The sequence below is a fragment of the Myotis yumanensis genome, unplaced genomic scaffold (genome assembly GCF_028538775.1).
Source record: "Myotis yumanensis isolate MYYU_CA2020_CCGP unplaced genomic scaffold, mMyoYum1.0.hap1 SCAF_5, whole genome shotgun sequence".
NCBI classification, from domain to species: domain Eukaryota; kingdom Metazoa; phylum Chordata; class Mammalia; order Chiroptera; family Vespertilionidae; genus Myotis; species Myotis yumanensis.
In genome coordinates this window covers 104,806,890-104,825,506 of record NW_027223756.1, presented here as the reverse complement: position 1 = coordinate 104,825,506, position 18,617 = coordinate 104,806,890, and the positions used below count along the sequence as shown (strand labels likewise).

General features: G+C 45.5%; 5 pseudogenes; all 5 read left to right on the top strand.

The window, feature by feature from the left end:
• The first annotated feature begins 833 nt into the window (after positions 1 to 833).
• Positions 834 to 1,328, top strand: LOC139010023 (S-phase kinase-associated protein 1 pseudogene; annotated as a pseudogene).
• A 3,621-nt stretch (positions 1,329 to 4,949) lies between these two features.
• Positions 4,950 to 5,486, top strand: LOC139010022 (S-phase kinase-associated protein 1 pseudogene; annotated as a pseudogene).
• Positions 5,487 to 9,163: 3,677 nt separating this feature from the next.
• Positions 9,164 to 9,658, top strand: LOC139010021 (S-phase kinase-associated protein 1 pseudogene; annotated as a pseudogene).
• Positions 9,659 to 13,334: 3,676 nt separating this feature from the next.
• On the top strand, positions 13,335 to 13,829 carry LOC139010020 (S-phase kinase-associated protein 1 pseudogene; annotated as a pseudogene).
• Positions 13,830 to 17,507: 3,678 nt separating this feature from the next.
• Positions 17,508 to 17,998, top strand: LOC139010019 (S-phase kinase-associated protein 1 pseudogene; annotated as a pseudogene).
• The last annotated feature ends 619 nt before the right edge of the window (positions 17,999 to 18,617 follow it).

The window sequence follows — 18,617 nt, the reverse complement described above, 5'->3', positions numbered from 1 at the left end:
GGGAAAGGCCCTTGCAGATGTGGGTTACAAGCTGGAGGGACTGCAGACGTCCCAGGTCTGATGAGACCCTGGGCAGGAAGCCTGGGTATGACGTCAGACATGGCCGCAGAAATCTCAGTGTAGCTCATTCCCACACATGGATATCCAATTCCTTGGCTCTTTAAAAGAATAGCTACTTGTAAATCGTCAAATAATAGTCCCCATGCAAGGGAAAAGACCAAACTTTCTCTTTGCAGCCCCTTTTCTTATATCACGTGGTTTCATTTCCTGTGATGAAATGACCACATTTCAGTGAGCATGTTCACTTTAAAGGCACAGCCAACATGGTATTGCCCCGGTAGATGGTCCATCCATGCTGTTTGACACAGTCGCTGCAGGGAAGAAACATCTGCATAGCATATGTTTCAAGGGATCTGGCAGATAGGGCATACTGTTCTTAATATGTTTGCTCCCCTTCTTGGCGCTATGTGTTTTAACCAAGGTCACCTCTCTGAGAAAGGTTGTTTCCCAAGGCAGGGATTTTTCCCTGAAGTCAGGGAGTAAATCAAAACCCTTAAGGAAGTGCGATGGGGGGTAGTTAATCACTTTAACTAGGAACAATCACGCTTAAGCTGCAGAATCTTTACTCCCTGGATTGGAGAGGAGAAACACCCTAACCTTTGGAATAGAAATCGATAGGATTAAAATCAACTGGTATAAATACAGATGTAACCAGACCAAAAAACACAGAACCTGGCTAAGTGGCCTTGTTCTCCACCTTTTTCCTTTTGGTTCTGCTGACACTGCCCGGCTCTCGTCAGCCTCCGGCCGCTCTCTCCTTGAGACCAAGCACTATGCCTTCAATTAAGTTGCAGAGTTCTGATGGAGAGATATTTGAAGTTGATGTTGAAACTGCCAAACAATCTGTGACTATCAAGACCATGTTAGAAGATTTGGGACTGGATGATGAAGGTGATGATGACCCAGTTCCTCTATCAAATGTTGATGCAGCAATATTACAAAAGCTCCTTCAGTGGTGCACCCACCACAGGGAAGACCCTCCTCCTCCTCCTGAGCATGATGAGAACAAAGAAAAGCGGACAGATGATATTCCTGCTTGGGACCAAGAATTTCACAAAGTTGACCAAGGAACACTATTTGAACTTACTCTGGCTGCAAACTATTTAGACATCAAAGGTTTGCTTGATGTCACATGCAAGACTGTTGCCAATATGATCAAGGGGAAAACCCCTGAAGAGATTTGCAAGACCTTCAATATAAAAAATGACTTTACTGAAGAACAGGAAGCCCAGGTACGCAAAGAGTACCAGTGGTGTGAAGAGAAGTGAAAAGTGGTGCCTGACACTGTAACACTGGAAGGATTGCTCCAAATACTAGTTGCCCTGCTCTGTTTATAATTGTTAATATCAGGCAAACAGTAGACAAATGCAGCAGCAAATCAATTGTATTAGCAGAATATTGTCTTACCAATGGACATGGGCAACAGGGGGATGGGAGCATGAGTGTTTAGGGGGATGAGGACACATTTGTAATACCTTAACTAATAAAAACAATAAAAATACATAAAAAAACAACAAAAAAGAATATTGTCTTCATTGCATGTGTAGATTGGGTGCAGATTCCAAACGTTTGGCTGAGTTTCTTCCAATATGACCAAAACATCTATTTTCTTTGCTCTGAATAATATTAAATTGTGGGTTCTCTATAGACAGTGGCATTTTGGGCTTTCCTTTTTTGCAAAGCGATTTCTGCCTAGTTTATTGTCCAGTTAACTTTAGTTTAGTGACTTTTCAAAAGGTGGTACTGTAAATAAAACAACTTGTAAAAGTTGTCTGAGGAAAAAACAATTAGAAAAAAAATTTTTTTAAAAAACCAACAGAACCTGGCTAGGCTGCTTATCAACGGAACGCTATCTCCGTGTCATTCCTTCCTCATCCACTCTGTCCACAGCTTTGGGAACCCCTGGACCAGCTGGGGTTGGACCCCAATAATTGGCACCCGAACTGGGACCCCCAAGGTTAGCCCCCCACTCTCGGGATGGATAGGACTGCACCGTTGGGTGCTACAGACCCCCTTATAGAGGATAAGTAGGGTAAGAGGGTGGATAGTACAGAACCTAGATTGAGAAGATTGGTCATACTGAGTGTAAAGTAAAAAGACTCTGTATTAATCTTTGAACACATATGCTTGCTAGCAGAGGAGTTAAGGTTACTCCCAGTCAGACAGAAAGTTTTATACAAGAAGTATGTCCATGGCTTCCTGAGGAAGGAACTATTAATTAGAAACTTGGACTACAGTGGGAGAGCAATTAAAGAATTATTACAGAGACCATGGATCTGAGAAGGTCCCGGCAGATACCCTTTCCCTCTGGAATTTAATTCCTGACACCTTGGTACCAGAGGCTGAAACGGTTGAACTTTCTCAAACTTCAAATAGTCCCTCGGCTCCACCGACAGTGGACACATCATTATTGTCTCCAGCTCAATCTAAGTGCAATTTAGCTTATGCCTACTGATCAGAAGGAGAATAAATATCATCAACATGACCCTTGGTCCTTTCCAGTCAATAGAGAGGAGAAAAGCCCTCCCATTCAAAACAGGCTCTCTAAATGAGAAAGGAAGCCTAAACTGAGCTCCATGTCTAAATTTCAAAGAGCGATAAGAGAAGCTGTTGCTAACGGAGATCTTGAATTCTCACTCTGCTTCCCAGTTGTGTATGAGAGTGAGGGGCCGACAACCCCACCCGGGAGCCTATACCTTACAAAATACTTAAAGAATTAAAATTGGCCTGCTCTGAATATGGTCCTCTAGCTCCTTACACACAAACCTTGGTAGAAGCCCTAGCCAGTCAATGGGTGACTCCTTATGATTGGACACAGGTTTGTAAAGCCTGTCTCTCAGGAGGTGATTACTTAGTATGGAAAACTGGATAGGTTGATCTTCTTCAGAGAGCTGTAGCCACTAGCAAAAATTCCAGAGGAGGAATAACCCTAGACATGATTGTAGGAGAAGGTGACCTTATGTCTCACTGCCCACGGTCTCTGCCTCACCCTAGCACACCTGACCAGTGCCCGTTTGCAGCAGATGTGCAGCCCTGAGCTGGAACAACCTGTCCATTGGGAGGATGACATGTGCCGCCTTTTTGTCTGTCCATATATCCCAGCTTTGCCCCACATCCCCTTTCCTTTTTCTTTTCTTTTTTTTTTTGGTTTTTTAATCTGACTACTTGTTTGCTGGTTCTTTGGCCTTTCTCCTTCTCTGCTGAACACAGCCTTTTCTAGAATCTATCAACCCTACTGTTCCAGGAAGGGCACCACCCTCTTCTGGCGTATCTGGTATATGCCCCATATGTGGAGTTGTCTTGTGCCAAGAGCCTGGCATCCTGGGCTGAGAAAGCCCTGTCCCGGCACTACAAGCTGACAGACCATTCCTCCCGTTTCTTGTATTGGCCCCACTTGCCCTTTTGTCAAGAGGGTCCCTCTACTCACAGTCCATTTGAAGGAGAGAGGAGCCAAAGGCAGGTGCTGGGCGTGGAGGCCACGGGGGCTAAGGCTCCCAAGGAAACAGAACTGAACCTCTTGCAGGGGGGTGCTGCCCCACCCTCATTCACACACCTCACATCACCCTCGTTGGCCCTGGAGGGATGGCTGCATAACCAGAGACAGGTAAGTGTCCTCAGGGAAGGAACAACGTAAGACAGGCACAGTTGCAGAGGGTCCATTAGGAGACAATTTGGGGGTCAACAGAGGTGGGGCACAGACCCTCACCTCCCCCACAACTATGCAGATGCCTGAATGCTCAACCCTTCTGAGGGAGGTCTCCTGCCCCCATGGCTGCTTCGCTTCCCACGCCCAGCTCAGATAGGGACCCAGGTAAAGACAGAGACTGGCTGACAGCAGCTGCCCTCTCACTGCAACAGGACTTGTTTGCCATTTCTACCTTGGACCACAGGGAAAGGGGCAGCTGAAGGAAAGGGCTGTGTCAGAATGCTGCCTTCTTCCCTTTCTTCTCCCTCTTTCTTTCTAAACACTTCCATGCATTTTAGTTTTTTGCTTTCTCTTCTTTTTCTACTACCCTCGATCTCCGCCACCTCTTCCTCCTCCCCGATATCGTCCATATCAGCCGACCCCGAGGACACAGCTGACTCCTCCCCGAACAATGACACCCCCATCAAGCATGGCCTTGATGGACCCTTTGATGCAGCCCTTCAACTCGCTGAAGCTTAGGTAAGCCCATCCCCAATGACACCGCCCGCCAGCCAGATCAACAAGGACAACCAAACCCCCGACTTGAGGACTGATGAAATCCCTTGACTGAAGAGGCCAGCAAACTTCTACAGGAACAAGGCTCCTTGTGCACTCCATCCACTCTGTTCATAGCTATGATCACTATCATTGCTTGTCAGTCTTCTTTTGAGTCTTAAACAAAACAATCCAAGAGGTGGCTGCTGATTTACAGGTATTATAATTTAAAAAAATAAAAAAGGGGGAATTGGCTGGAAGCCAGTCCATCCTTGATGCTTGACACAGTCGCTGCAGGGAAGAAACATCTGCACAGCATATGTTTCAAGGGACCTGGCATATAGGGCATACTGATCTTAATATGTTTTGCTCCCCTTCTTGGCGCCATGTGTTTTAACCAAGGTCACCTCTCTGAGAAAGGTTGTTTCCCCAGGTAGGGATTTTTCCCTGTAATCAGGGAGGGAATCAAAACCCTTAAGGAAGTGCCAGGTGGGTAGTTAATCACTTTAACTAGGAACAATCACGCTTAAGCTTCATAATCTTTACTCCCTGGAATGGAGATGAGAAACACCCTAACCTTTGGAATAGAAATTGATAGGATTAAAATCAACTGGTATAAATACAGATGTAACCAGACCAAAAAAGAACCTGGGTAAGTGGACTGGTTCTCCACCTTTTTCTTTTTGGTTCTGCTGACACTGCCCCGGCTCTCCTCAGCCTCCGGCCCGCTCTCTCCTTGAGACCGAGCACCATGCCTTCAATTAAGTTGCAGAGTTCTGATGGAGAGATATTTGAAGTTGATGTTGAAACTGCCAAACAATCTGTGACTATCAAGACCATGTTAGAAGATTTGGGAATGGACGATGAAGGTGATGATGACCCAGTTCCTCTACCAAAGGTTAATGCAGCAATATTACAAAAGCTCCTTCAGTGGTGCACCCACCACAGGGATGACCCTCCTCCTCCTCCTGAGGATGATGCGAACAAAGAAAAGCGGACAGATGATATTCCTGCTTGGGACCAAGAATTTCTCAAAGTTGACCAAGGAACACTATTTGAACTGACTCTGGCTGCAAACTACTTAGACATCAAAGGTTTGCTTGATGTCACATGCAAGACTGTTGCCAATATGATCAAGGGGAAAACCCCTGAAGAGATTTGCAAGACCTTCAATATAAAAAATGACTTTACTGAAGAACAGGAAGCCCAGGTACGCAAAGAGTACCAGTGGTGTGAAGGGAAGTGAAAAGTGGTGCCTGACACTGTAACACTGGAAGGATTGCTCCAAATACTAGTTGCCCTGCTCTGTTTATAATTGTTAATATTAGGCAAACAGTAGACAAATGCAGCAGCAAGTCAATTGTATTAGCATAATATTGTCTTACCAATGAACATAGGCAACAGGGGGATGAGAGCATGAGTGTTTAGGGGGATGAGGACACGTTTGTAATACCTTAACTAATAAAAACAATAAAAATACATAAAAAACAACAAAAAAGAATATTGTCTTCATTGCATGTGTAGATTGGGTGCAGATTCCAAACGTTTGGCTGAGTTTCTTCCAATATGACCAAAATATCTATTTTCTTTGCTCTGAATAATATTAAATTGTGGGTTCTCTATAGATAGTGGCATTTAGGGCTTTCCTTTTTTGCAAAGCGATTTCTGCCTAGTTTATTGTCCAGTTAACTTTAATTTAGTGACTTTTCAAAAGGTGGCACTGTAAATAAAACAACTTGTAAAAGTTGTCTGAGGAAAAAACAATTAGAAAAAAAATTTTAAAAAAACAACAACAGAACCTGGCTGGGCTGCTTATCAACGGAACGCTGGCTCCGTGTCATTCCTTCCTCACCCACTCTGTCCACACCTTTGGGAAGCCTGGACCAGCTGGGGTTGGACCCCAACAATTGGCGCCCAAACAGGGACCCCCAAGGTTAGCCCCCCGCTCTCGGGATGGATAGGACTGCACCGTTGGGTGCTGCGGACCCCCTTATAGAGGATAAGTAGGGTAAGAGGGTGGATAGTACAGAACCTAGATTGAGAAGATGGGTCATACTGGGACTAAAGAAAAAAGACTCTGTATTAATCTTTTAACACATATGCTTGCTAGCAGAGGAGTTAAGGTTACTCCCAGTCAGACAGAAAGTTTTATACAAGAAGTATGTCCATGGCTTCCTGAGGAAGGAACTATTAATTTAGAAACTTGGACTACAGTGGGAGAGCAATTAAAGAATTATTACAGAGACCATGGATCTGAGAAGGTCCCAGCAGATACCCTTTCCCTCTGGAATTTAATTCCTGACACCTTGGTACCAGAGGCTGAAACGGTTGAACTTTCTCAAATTTCAAATAGTCCCTCGGCTCCACCAAGAGTCGACACATCATTATTGTCTCCAGCTCAATCTAAGTGCAATTTAGCTTATGCCTACTGATCGGAAGGAGAATAAATATCATCAACATGACCCTTGGTCCTTTCCAGTCAGTAGAGAGGAGAAAAGCCCTCCCATTCAAAACAGGCTCCCTAAATGAGAAAGGAAGCCTAAACTGAGCTCCATGTCTAAATTTCAAAGAGCGAGAAGAGAAGCTGATGCTAACGGAGATCTTGAAATCACTCTCTGCTTCCCAGTCGTGTATGAGAGTGAGGGGGCTGACAACCCTACCCGGGAGCCTATACCTTACAAAATACTTAAAGAATTAAAATGGGCCTGCTCTGAATATGGACCTGTAGTTCCTTACACACAAACCTTGGTAGAAGCCCTAGCCAGTCAATGGGTGACTCCTTATGATTAGACACAGGTTTGTAAAGCCTGTCTCTCAGGAGGTGATTACTTAGTATGGAAAACTGGATAGGTTGATCTTCTTCAGAGAGCTGTAGCCACTAGCAAAAATTCCAGAGGAGGAATAACTCTAGACATGATTGTAGGAGAAGGTGACCTTATGTCTCACTGCCCACGGTCTCTGCCTCACCCTAGCACACCTGACCAGTGCCCATCTGCAGCAGATGTGCAGCCCAGAGCTGGAACAACCTGTCCATTGGGAGGATCACATGTGCCACCTTTTTGTCTGTCCATATATCCCAGCTTTGCCCCACATCTCCTTTCCTTTTACTTTTTCTTTTTTTTTTTTTTTTTTTTGGTTTTTTAATCTGACTACTTGTTTGCTGGTTCTTTGGCCTTTCTCCTTCTCTGCTGAACACAGCCTTTTCTAGAATCTACCAACCCTACTGTTCCAGGAAGGGCACCACCCTTTTCTGGCGTATCTGGTATATGCCCCATATGTGCCAAGAGCCTGGCATCCTGGGCTGAGAAAGCCCTGTCCCGGCACTACAAGCTGACAGGCCATTCCTCCCGTTTCTTGTATTGGCCCCACTTGCCCTTTTGTCAAGAGGGTCCCTCTATTCACAGTCCATTTGAAGGAGAGGGGAGCCAAAGGCAGGTGCTGGGCGTGGAGGCCATGGGGGCTAAGGCTCCCAAGGAGACAAAACTGAACCTCTTGCAGGGGGGTGCTGCCCCTCCCTCATTCACACACCTCACATCACCCTCATTGGCCCGGGAGGGATGGCTGCGTAACCTGAGACGGGTAAGTGTCCTCAGGGAAGGAACAACCTAAGACAGGCACAGTTGCAGAGGGTCCATTGGGAGACAATTTGGAGGTCAACAGAGGTGGGGCACAGACCCTCACCTCCCCCACAACTATGAAGATGCCTAAACGCTCAACCCTTCTGAGGGAGGTCTCCTGCCCCCATGGATGCTTCACTTCCCACGCCCAGCTCAGATAGGGACCCAGGTAAAGACAGAGACTGGCTGACAGCAGCTGCCCTCTTACTGCAACCGGACGTGTTTCCCATTTCTACCTTGGACCACAGGGAAAGGGGCAGCTGAAGGAAAGGGCTGTGTCAGGATGCTGCCTTCTTCCCTTTCCTCTCCCTCTTTTTTGTAAAATCTTCCATGTCTCGTAGTTTTTTGCTTTCTCTTCTTTTTCTCTCTACTACCCTCCATCTCCGCCACCTCTTCCTCCTCCCCGATATCGTCCATATCAGCCGACCCCGAGGGCACAGCTGACTCCTCCCCGAACAATGACACCACCATCAAGTATGGCCTTGATGGACCCTTGATCCAGCCCTTCAGCGTGCTGATGCTTCGGGAAGCCCGTCGCCAATGATGCCTCCTGCTTGCCATATCAACAAGGACAACCAAACCCCTCAGGACTTGAGGACAGATGAAATCCCTTGACTGAAGAGGCCAGCAAACTTCTACAGGAACAAGGCTCCTTGTGCACTACATCCACTCTGTTCATAGCTATGCTCACTATCATTGCTTGTCAGTCTTCTTTTGAGTCTTAAACAAAACAATCCAAGAGGTGGCAGCTGATTTACATGTATTCTAATTTAAAAAAATAAAAAAGGGGGAATTGGCTGGAAGCCAGTCCATCCTTGCTGCTTGACACAGTCGCTGCAGGGAAGAAACATCTGCACAGCATATGTTTCAAGGGACCTGGCGTATAGGGCATACTGTTCTTAATATGTTTGCTCCCCTTCTTGGCGCTATGTGTTTTAACCAAGGTCACCTCTCCGAGAAAGGTTGTTTCCCCAGGTAGGGATTTTTCCCTGAAGTCAGGGAGGAAATCAAAACCCTTAAGGAAGTGCCAGGCGGGTAGTTAATCACTTTAACTAGGAACAATCACCCTTAAGCTACATAATCTCTACTCCCTGGAATGGAGATAAGAAACGCCCTAAACTTTGGAATAAAAATTGATAGGATTAAAATCAATTAAAATCAATGGGTATAAATAGAGATGTAACCAGACCATAAAACACAGAACCTGGCTAAGTGGCCTTGTTCTCCACCTTTTTCCTTTTGGTTCTGCTGATGCTGCCCAACTCCCCTCAGCCTCCGGCCCGCTCTCTCCTTGACACCAAGCACCATGCCTTCAATTAAGTTGCAGAGTTCTGATGGAGAGATATTTGAAGTTGATGTTGAAACTGCCAAACAATCTGTGACCATCAAGACCATGTTAGAAGATTTGGGAATGGACGATGAAGGCGATGATGACCCAGTTCCTCTACCAAATGTTGATGCAGCAATATTACAAAAGCTCCTTCAGTGGTGCACCCACCACAGGGATGACCCTCCTCCTCCTCCTGAGGATGATGCGAACAAAGAAAAGCGGACAGATGATATTCCTGCTTGGGACCAAGAATTTCTCAAAGTTGACCAAGGAACACTATTTGAACTAACTCTGGCTGCCATCTATTTAGACATCAAAGGTTTGCTTGATGTCACATGCAAGACTGTTGCCAATATGATCAAGGGGAAAACCCCTGAAGAGATTTGCAAGACCTTCAATATAAAAAATGACTTTACTGAAGAACAGGAAGCCCAGGTACGTAAAGAGTACCAGTGGTGTGAAGAGAAGTGAAAAGTGGTGCCTGACACTGTAACACTGGAAGAATTGCTCCAAATACTAGTTGCCCTGCTCTGTTTATAATTGTTAATGTCAGGCAAACAGTGGACAAATGCAGCAGCAAGTCAATTGTATTAGCAGAATATTGTCTTACCAATGGACATGGGCAACAGGGGGATGGGAGCATGAGTGTTTAGGGGGATGAGGACACGTTTGTAATACGTTAACTAATAAAAACAATAAAAATACATAAAAAACAACAAAAAAGAATATTGTCTTCATTGCATGTGTAGATTGGGTGCAGATTCCAAACGTTTGGCTGAGTTTCTTCCAATATGACCAAAATATCTATTTTCTTTGCTCTGAATAATATTAAATTGTGGGTTCTCTATAGATAGTGGCATTTAGGGCTTTCCTTTTTTGCAAAGCGATTTCTGCCTAGTTTATTGTCCAGTTAACTTTAATTTAGTGACTTTTCAAAAGGTGGCACTGTAAATAAAACAACTTGTAAAAGTTGTCTGAGGAAAAAACAATTAGAAAAAAAATTTTAAAAAAACAACAACAGAACCTGGCTGGGCTGCTTATCAACGGAACGCTGGCTCCGTGTCATTCCTTCCTCACCCACTCTGTCCACACCTTTGGGAAGCCTGGACCAGCTGGGGTTGGACCCCAACAATTGGCGCCCAAACAGGGACCCCCAAGGTTAGCCCCCCGCTCTCGGGATGGATAGGACTGCACCGTTGGGTGCTGCGGACCCCCTTATAGAGGATAAGTAGGGTAAGAGGGTGGATAGTACAGAACCTAGATTGAGAAGATGGGTCATACTGGGACTAAAGAAAAAAGACTCTGTATTAATCTTTTAACACATATGCTTGCTAGCAGAGGAGTTAAGGTTACTCCCAGTCAGACAGAAAGTTTTATACAAGAAGTATGTCCATGGCTTCCTGAGGAAGGAACTATTAATTTAGAAACTTGGACTACAGTGGGAGAGCAATTAAAGAATTATTACAGAGACCATGGATCTGAGAAGGTCCCAGCAGATACCCTTTCCCTCTGGAATTTAATTCCTGACACCTTGGTACCAGAGGCTGAAACGGTTGAACTTTCTCAAATTTCAAATAGTCCCTCGGCTCCACCAAGAGTCGACACATCATTATTGTCTCCAGCTCAATCTAAGTGCAATTTAGCTTATGCCTACTGATCGGAAGGAGAATAAATATCATCAACATGACCCTTGGTCCTTTCCAGTCAGTAGAGAGGAGAAAAGCCCTCCCATTCAAAACAGGCTCCCTAAATGAGAAAGGAAGCCTAAACTGAGCTCCATGTCTAAATTTCAAAGAGCGAGAAGAGAAGCTGATGCTAACGGAGATCTTGAAATCACTCTCTGCTTCCCAGTCGTGTATGAGAGTGAGGGGGCTGACAACCCTACCCGGGAGCCTATACCTTACAAAATACTTAAAGAATTAAAATGGGCCTGCTCTGAATATGGACCTGTAGTTCCTTACACACAAACCTTGGTAGAAGCCCTAGCCAGTCAATGGGTGACTCCTTATGATTAGACACAGGTTTGTAAAGCCTGTCTCTCAGGAGGTGATTACTTAGTATGGAAAACTGGATAGGTTGATCTTCTTCAGAGAGCTGTAGCCACTAGCAAAAATTCCAGAGGAGGAATAACTCTAGACATGATTGTAGGAGAAGGTGACCTTATGTCTCACTGCCCACGGTCTCTGCCTCACCCTAGCACACCTGACCAGTGCCCATCTGCAGCAGATGTGCAGCCCAGAGCTGGAACAACCTGTCCATTGGGAGGATCACATGTGCCACCTTTTTGTCTGTCCATATATCCCAGCTTTGCCCCACATCTCCTTTCCTTTTACTTTTTCTTTTTTTTTTTTTTTTTTTGGTTTTTTAATCTGACTACTTGTTTGCTGGTTCTTTGGCCTTTCTCCTTCTCTGCTGAACACAGCCTTTTCTAGAATCTACCAACCCTACTGTTCCAGGAAGGGCACCACCCTTTTCTGGCGTATCTGGTATATGCCCCATATGTGCCAAGAGCCTGGCATCCTGGGCTGAGAAAGCCCTGTCCCGGCACTACAAGCTGACAGGCCATTCCTCCCGTTTCTTGTATTGGCCCCACTTGCCCTTTTGTCAAGAGGGTCCCTCTATTCACAGTCCATTTGAAGGAGAGGGGAGCCAAAGGCAGGTGCTGGGCGTGGAGGCCATGGGGGCTAAGGCTCCCAAGGAGACAAAACTGAACCTCTTGCAGGGGGGTGCTGCCCCTCCCTCATTCACACACCTCACATCACCCTCATTGGCCCGGGAGGGATGGCTGCGTAACCTGAGACGGGTAAGTGTCCTCAGGGAAGGAACAACCTAAGACAGGCACAGTTGCAGAGGGTCCATTGGGAGACAATTTGGAGGTCAACAGAGGTGGGGCACAGACCCTCACCTCCCCCACAACTATGAAGATGCCTAAACGCTCAACCCTTCTGAGGGAGGTCTCCTGCCCCCATGGATGCTTCACTTCCCACGCCCAGCTCAGATAGGGACCCAGGTAAAGACAGAGACTGGCTGACAGCAGCTGCCCTCTTACTGCAACCGGACGTGTTTCCCATTTCTACCTTGGACCACAGGGAAAGGGGCAGCTGAAGGAAAGGGCTGTGTCAGGATGCTGCCTTCTTCCCTTTCCTCTCCCTCTTTTTTGTAAAATCTTCCATGTCTCGTAGTTTTTTGCTTTCTCTTCTTTTTCTCTCTACTACCCTCCATCTCCGCCACCTCTTCCTCCTCCCCGATATCGTCCATATCAGCCGACCCCGAGGGCACAGCTGACTCCTCCCCGAACAATGACACCACCATCAAGTATGGCCTTGATGGACCCTTGATCCAGCCCTTCAGCGTGCTGATGCTTCGGGAAGCCCGTCGCCAATGATGCCTCCTGCTTGCCATATCAACAAGGACAACCAAACCCCTCAGGACTTGAGGACAGATGAAATCCCTTGACTGAAGAGGCCAGCAAACTTCTACAGGAACAAGGCTCCTTGTGCACTACATCCACTCTGTTCATAGCTATGCTCACTATCATTGCTTGTCAGTCTTCTTTTGAGTCTTAAACAAAACAATCCAAGAGGTGGCAGCTGATTTACATGTATTCTAATTTAAAAAAATAAAAAAGGGGGAATTGGCTGGAAGCCAGTCCATCCTTGCTGCTTGACACAGTCGCTGCAGGGAAGAAACATCTGCACAGCATATGTTTCAAGGGACCTGGCGTATAGGGCATACTGTTCTTAATATGTTTGCTCCCCTTCTTGGCGCTATGTGTTTTAACCAAGGTCACCTCTCCGAGAAAGGTTGTTTCCCCAGGTAGGGATTTTTCCCTGAAGTCAGGGAGGAAATCAAAACCCTTAAGGAAGTGCCAGGCGGGTAGTTAATCACTTTAACTAGGAACAATCACCCTTAAGCTACATAATCTCTACTCCCTGGAATGGAGATAAGAAACGCCCTAAACTTTGGAATAAAAATTGATAGGATTAAAATCAATTAAAATCAATGGGTATAAATAGAGATGTAACCAGACCATAAAACACAGAACCTGGCTAAGTGGCCTTGTTCTCCACCTTTTTCCTTTTGGTTCTGCTGATGCTGCCCAACTCCCCTCAGCCTCCGGCCCGCTCTCTCCTTGACACCAAGCACCATGCCTTCAATTAAGTTGCAGAGTTCTGATGGAGAGATATTTGAAGTTGATGTTGAAACTGCCAAACAATCTGTGACCATCAAGACCATGTTAGAAGATTTGGGAATGGACGATGAAGGCGATGATGACCCAGTTCCTCTACCAAATGTTGATGCAGCAATATTACAAAAGCTCCTTCAGTGGTGCACCCACCACAGGGATGACCCTCCTCCTCCTCCTGAGGATGATGCGAACAAAGAAAAGCGGACAGATGATATTCCTGCTTGGGACCAAGAATTTCTCAAAGTTGACCAAGGAACACTATTTGAACTAACTCTGGCTGCCATCTATTTAGACATCAAAGGTTTGCTTGATGTCACATGCAAGACTGTTGCCAATATGATCAAGGGGAAAACCCCTGAAGAGATTTGCAAGACCTTCAATATAAAAAATGACTTTACTGAAGAACAGGAAGCCCAGGTACGTAAAGAGTACCAGTGGTGTGAAGAGAAGTGAAAAGTGGTGCCTGACACTGTAACACTGGAAGAATTGCTCCAAATACTAGTTGCCCTGCTCTGTTTATAATTGTTAATGTCAGGCAAACAGTGGACAAATGCAGCAGCAAGTCAATTGTATTAGCAGAATATTGTCTTACCAATGGACATGGGCAACAGGGGGATGGGAGCATGAGTGTTTAGGGGGATGAGGACACGTTTGTAATACGTTAACTAATAAAAACAATAAAAATACATAAAAAACAACAAAAAAGAATATTGTCTTCATTGCATGTGTAGATTGGGTGCAGATTCCAAACGTTTGGCTGAGTTTCTTCCAATATGACCAAAATATCTATTTTCTTTGCTCTGAATAATATTAAATTGTGGGTTCTCTATAGATAGTGGCATTTAGGGCTTTCCTTTTTTGCAAAGCGATTTCTGCCTAGTTTATTGTCCAGTTAACTTTAATTTAGTGACTTTTCAAAAGGTGGCACTGTAAATAAAACAACTTGTAAAAGTTGTCTGAGGAAAAAACAATTAGAAAAAAAATTTTAAAAAAACAACAACAGAACCTGGCTGGGCTGCTTATCAACGGAACGCTGGCTCCGTGTCATTCCTTCCTCACCCACTCTGTCCACACCTTTGGGAAGCCTGGACCAGCTGGGGTTGGACCCCAACAATTGGCGCCCAAACAGGGACCCCCAAGGTTAGCCCCCCGCTCTCGGGATGGATAGGACTGCACCGTTGGGTGCTGCAGACCCCCTTATAGAGGATAAGTAGGGTAAGAGGGTGGATAGTACAGAACCTAGATTGAGAAGATGGGTCATACTGGGACTAAAGAAAAAAGACTCTGTATTAATCTTTTAACACATATGCTTGCTAGCAGAGGAGTTAAGGTTACTCCCAGTCAGACAGAAAGTTTTATACAAGAAGTATGTCCATGGCTTCCTGAGGAAGGAACTATTAATTTAGAAACTTGGACTACAGTGGGAGAGCAATTAAAGAATTATTACAGAGACCATGGATCTGAGAAGGTCCCAGCAGATACCCTTTCCCTCTGGAATTTAATTCCTGACACCTTGGTACCAGAGGCTGAAACGGTTGAACTTTCTCAAATTTCAAATAGTCCCTCGGCTCCACCAAGAGTCGACACATCATTATTGTCTCCAGCTCAATCTAAGTGCAATTTAGCTTATGCCTACTGATCGGAAGGAGAATAAATATCATCAACATGACCCTTGGTCCTTTCCAGTCAGTAGAGAGGAGAAAAGCCCTCCCATTCAAAACAGGCTCCCTAAATGAGAAAGGAAGCCTAAACTGAGCTCCATGTCTAAATTTCAAAGAGCGAGAAGAGAAGCTGATGCTAACGGAGATCTTGAAATCACTCTCTGCTTCCCAGTCGTGTATGAGAGTGAGGGGGCTGACAACCCTACCCGGGAGCCTATACCTTACAAAATACTTAAAGAATTAAAATGGGCCTGCTCTGAATATGGACCTGTAGCTCCTTACACACAAACCTTGGTAGAAGCCCTAGCCAGTCAATGGGTGACTCCTTATGATTAGACACAGGTTTGTAAAGCCTGTCTCTCAGGAGGTGATTACTTAGTATGGAAAACTGGATAGGTTGATCTTCTTCAGAGAGCTGTAGCCACTAGCAAAAATTCCAGAGGAGGAATAACTCTAGACATGATTGTAGGAGAAGGTGACCTTATGTCTCACTGCCCACGGTCTCTGCCTCACCCTAGCACACCTGACCAGTGCCCATCTGCAGCAGATGTGCAGCCCAGAGCTGGAACAACCTGTCCATTGGGAGGATCACATGTGCCACCTTTTTGTCTGTCCATATATCCCAGCTTTGCCCCACATCTCCTTTCCTTTTTCTTTTTCTTTTTTTTTTTTTTTTTTTTTTTTTGGTTTTTTAATCTGACTACTTGTTTGCTGGTTCTTTGGCCTTTCTCCTTCTCTGCTGAACACAACCTTTTCTAGAATCTACCAACCCTACTGTTCCAGGAAGGGCACCACCCTTTTCTGGCGTATCTGGTATATGCCCCATATGTGCCAAGAGCCTGGCATCCTGGGCTGAGAAAGCCCTGTCCCGGCACTACAAGCTGACAGGCCATTCCTCCCGTTTCTTGTATTGGCCCCACTTGCCCTTTTGTCAAGAGGGTCCCTCTACTCACAGTCCATTTGAAGGAGAGGGGAGCCAAAGGCAGGTGCTGGGCGTGGAGGCCATGGGGGCTAAGGCTCCCAAGGAGACAAAACTGAACCTCTTGCAGGGGGGTGCTGCCCCTCCCTCATTCACACACCTCACATCACCCTCATTGGCCCGGGAGGGATGGCTGCGTAACCTGAGACGGGTAAGTGTCCTCAGGGAAGGAACAACCTAAGACAGGCACAGTTGCAGAGGGTCCATTGGGAGACAATTTGGAGGTCAACAGAGGTGGGGCACAGACCCTCACCTCCCCCACAACTATGAAGATGCCTAAACACTCAACCCTTCTGAGGGAGGTCTCCTGCCCCCATGGATGCTTCACTTCCCACGCCCAGCTCAGATAGGGACCCAGGTAAAGACAGAGACTGGCTGACAGCAGCTGCCCTCTCACTGCAACAGGACTTGTTTGCCATTTCTACCTTGGACCACAGGGAAAGGGGCAGCTGAAGGAAAGGGCTGTGTCAGGATGCTGCCTTCTTCCCTTTCCTCTCCCTCTTTTTTGTAAAATCTTCCATGTCTCGTAGTTTTTTGCTTTCTCTTCTTTTTCTCTCTACTACCCTCCATCTCCGCCACCTCTTCCTCCTCCCGTATATCGTCCATATTGGCCGACCCAGAGGGCACAGCTGACTCCTCCCCGACAATGACACCACCATCAAGCACGGCCGTGATGGACCCATGATCCAGCCCTTCAGCGTGCTGATGCTTCGGGAAGCCCGTCGCCAATGATGCCTCCTGCTTGCCATATCGACAAGGACAACCAAACCCCCAACTTGAGGACAGATGAAATCCCTTGACTGAAGAGGCCAGCAAACTTCTACAGGAACAAGGCTCCTTGTGCACTACATCCACTCTGTTCATAGCTATGCTCACTATCATTGCTTGTCAGTTCTCTTCTGAGTCTTAAACAAAACAATCCAAGAGGTGGCAGCTGATTTACATGTATTCTAATTTAAAAAAATAAAAAAGGGGGAATTGGCTGGAAGCCAGTCCATCCTTGCTGCTTGACACAGTCGCTGCAGGGAAGAAACATCTGCACAGCATATGTTTCAAGGGACCTGGCGTATAGGGCATACTGTTCTTAATATGTTTGCTCCCCTTCTTGGCGCTATGTGTTTTAACCAAGGTCACCTCTCCGAGAAAGGTTGTTTCCCCAGGTAGGGATTTTTCCCTGAAGTCAGGGAGGAAATCAAAACCCTTAAGGAAGTGCCAGGCGGGTAGTTAATCACTTTAACTAGGAACAATCACCCTTAAGCTACATAATCTCTACTCCCTGGAATGGAGATAAGAAACGCCCTAAACTTTGGAATAAAAATTGATAGGATTAAAATCAATTAAAATCAATGGGTATAAATAGAGATGTAACCAGACCATAAAACACAGAACCTGGCTAAGTGGCCTTGTTCTCCACCTTTTTCCTTTTGGTTCTGCTGATGCTGCCCAACTCCCCTCAGCCTCCGGCCCGCTCTCTCCTTGACACCAAGCACCATGCCTTCAATTAAGTTGCAGAGTTCTGATGGAGAGATATTTGAAGTTGATGTTGAAACTGCCAAACAATCTGTGACCATCAAGACCATGTTAGAAGATTTGGGACTGGATGATGAAGGTGATGATGACCCAGTTCCTCTATCAAATGTTGATGCAGCAATATTACAAAAGCTCTTTCAGTGGTGCACCCACCACAGGGAAGACCCTCCTCCTCCTGAGCATGATGAGAACAAAGAAAAGCGGACAGATGATATTCCTGTTTGGGACCAAGAGTTCCTCAAAGTTGAACAGGAACACTATTTGAACTGACTCTGGCTGCAAACTACTTAGACATCAAAGGTTTGCTTGATGTTACATGCAAGACTGTTGCCAATATGATCAAGGGGAAAACCCCTGAAGAGATTTGCAAGACCTTCAATATAAAAAACGACTTTACTGAAGAAGAGGAAGCCCAGGTTTGCAAAGAGTACCAGTGGTGTGAAGAGAAGTGAAAAGTGGTGCCTGACACTGTAACACTGGAAGGATTGCTCCAAATACTAGTTGCCCTGCTCTGTTTATAATTGTTAATGTTAGGCAAACAGTAGACAAATGCAGCAGCAAATCAATTGTATTAGCAGAATATTGTCTTACCAATGGACATGGACAACAGGGGAATGGGAGCATGAGTGTGCGGGGGAGGAGGAAGGTAGGGAGTTAATGGGGAGAGAGGACACAGTTGTAATACCTTAACTAATAAAAAAAATAGATAAAAAACAAAGAAAAAAGAATACTGTCTTCATTGCATGTGTAGTTTGGGTACAGATTCCAAATGTATGGCTGAGTTTCTTCCAGTATGAGCAAAATATCTTTTCTCTTTGCTCTGAATAAAACTGAATAGTGAGTTCTCTATAGATAGTGGCATTTTGGGCTTTCCCTCTTTTTGCAAAGCAATTTCTGCCTAGTTTATTGTCCAGTTAACTTTAGTTTAGTGACTTTTCAGAAGTTGGCATTGTAAATAAAACAACTTCCAAATGTTTTCTGAGGAAAAAATAAGAGTATAAAGGACAGAACCTCGCTGAAGGTCCTAGACAGAACTTAGCTGGAGATCCTGGACAGAACTTGACTGGAGAA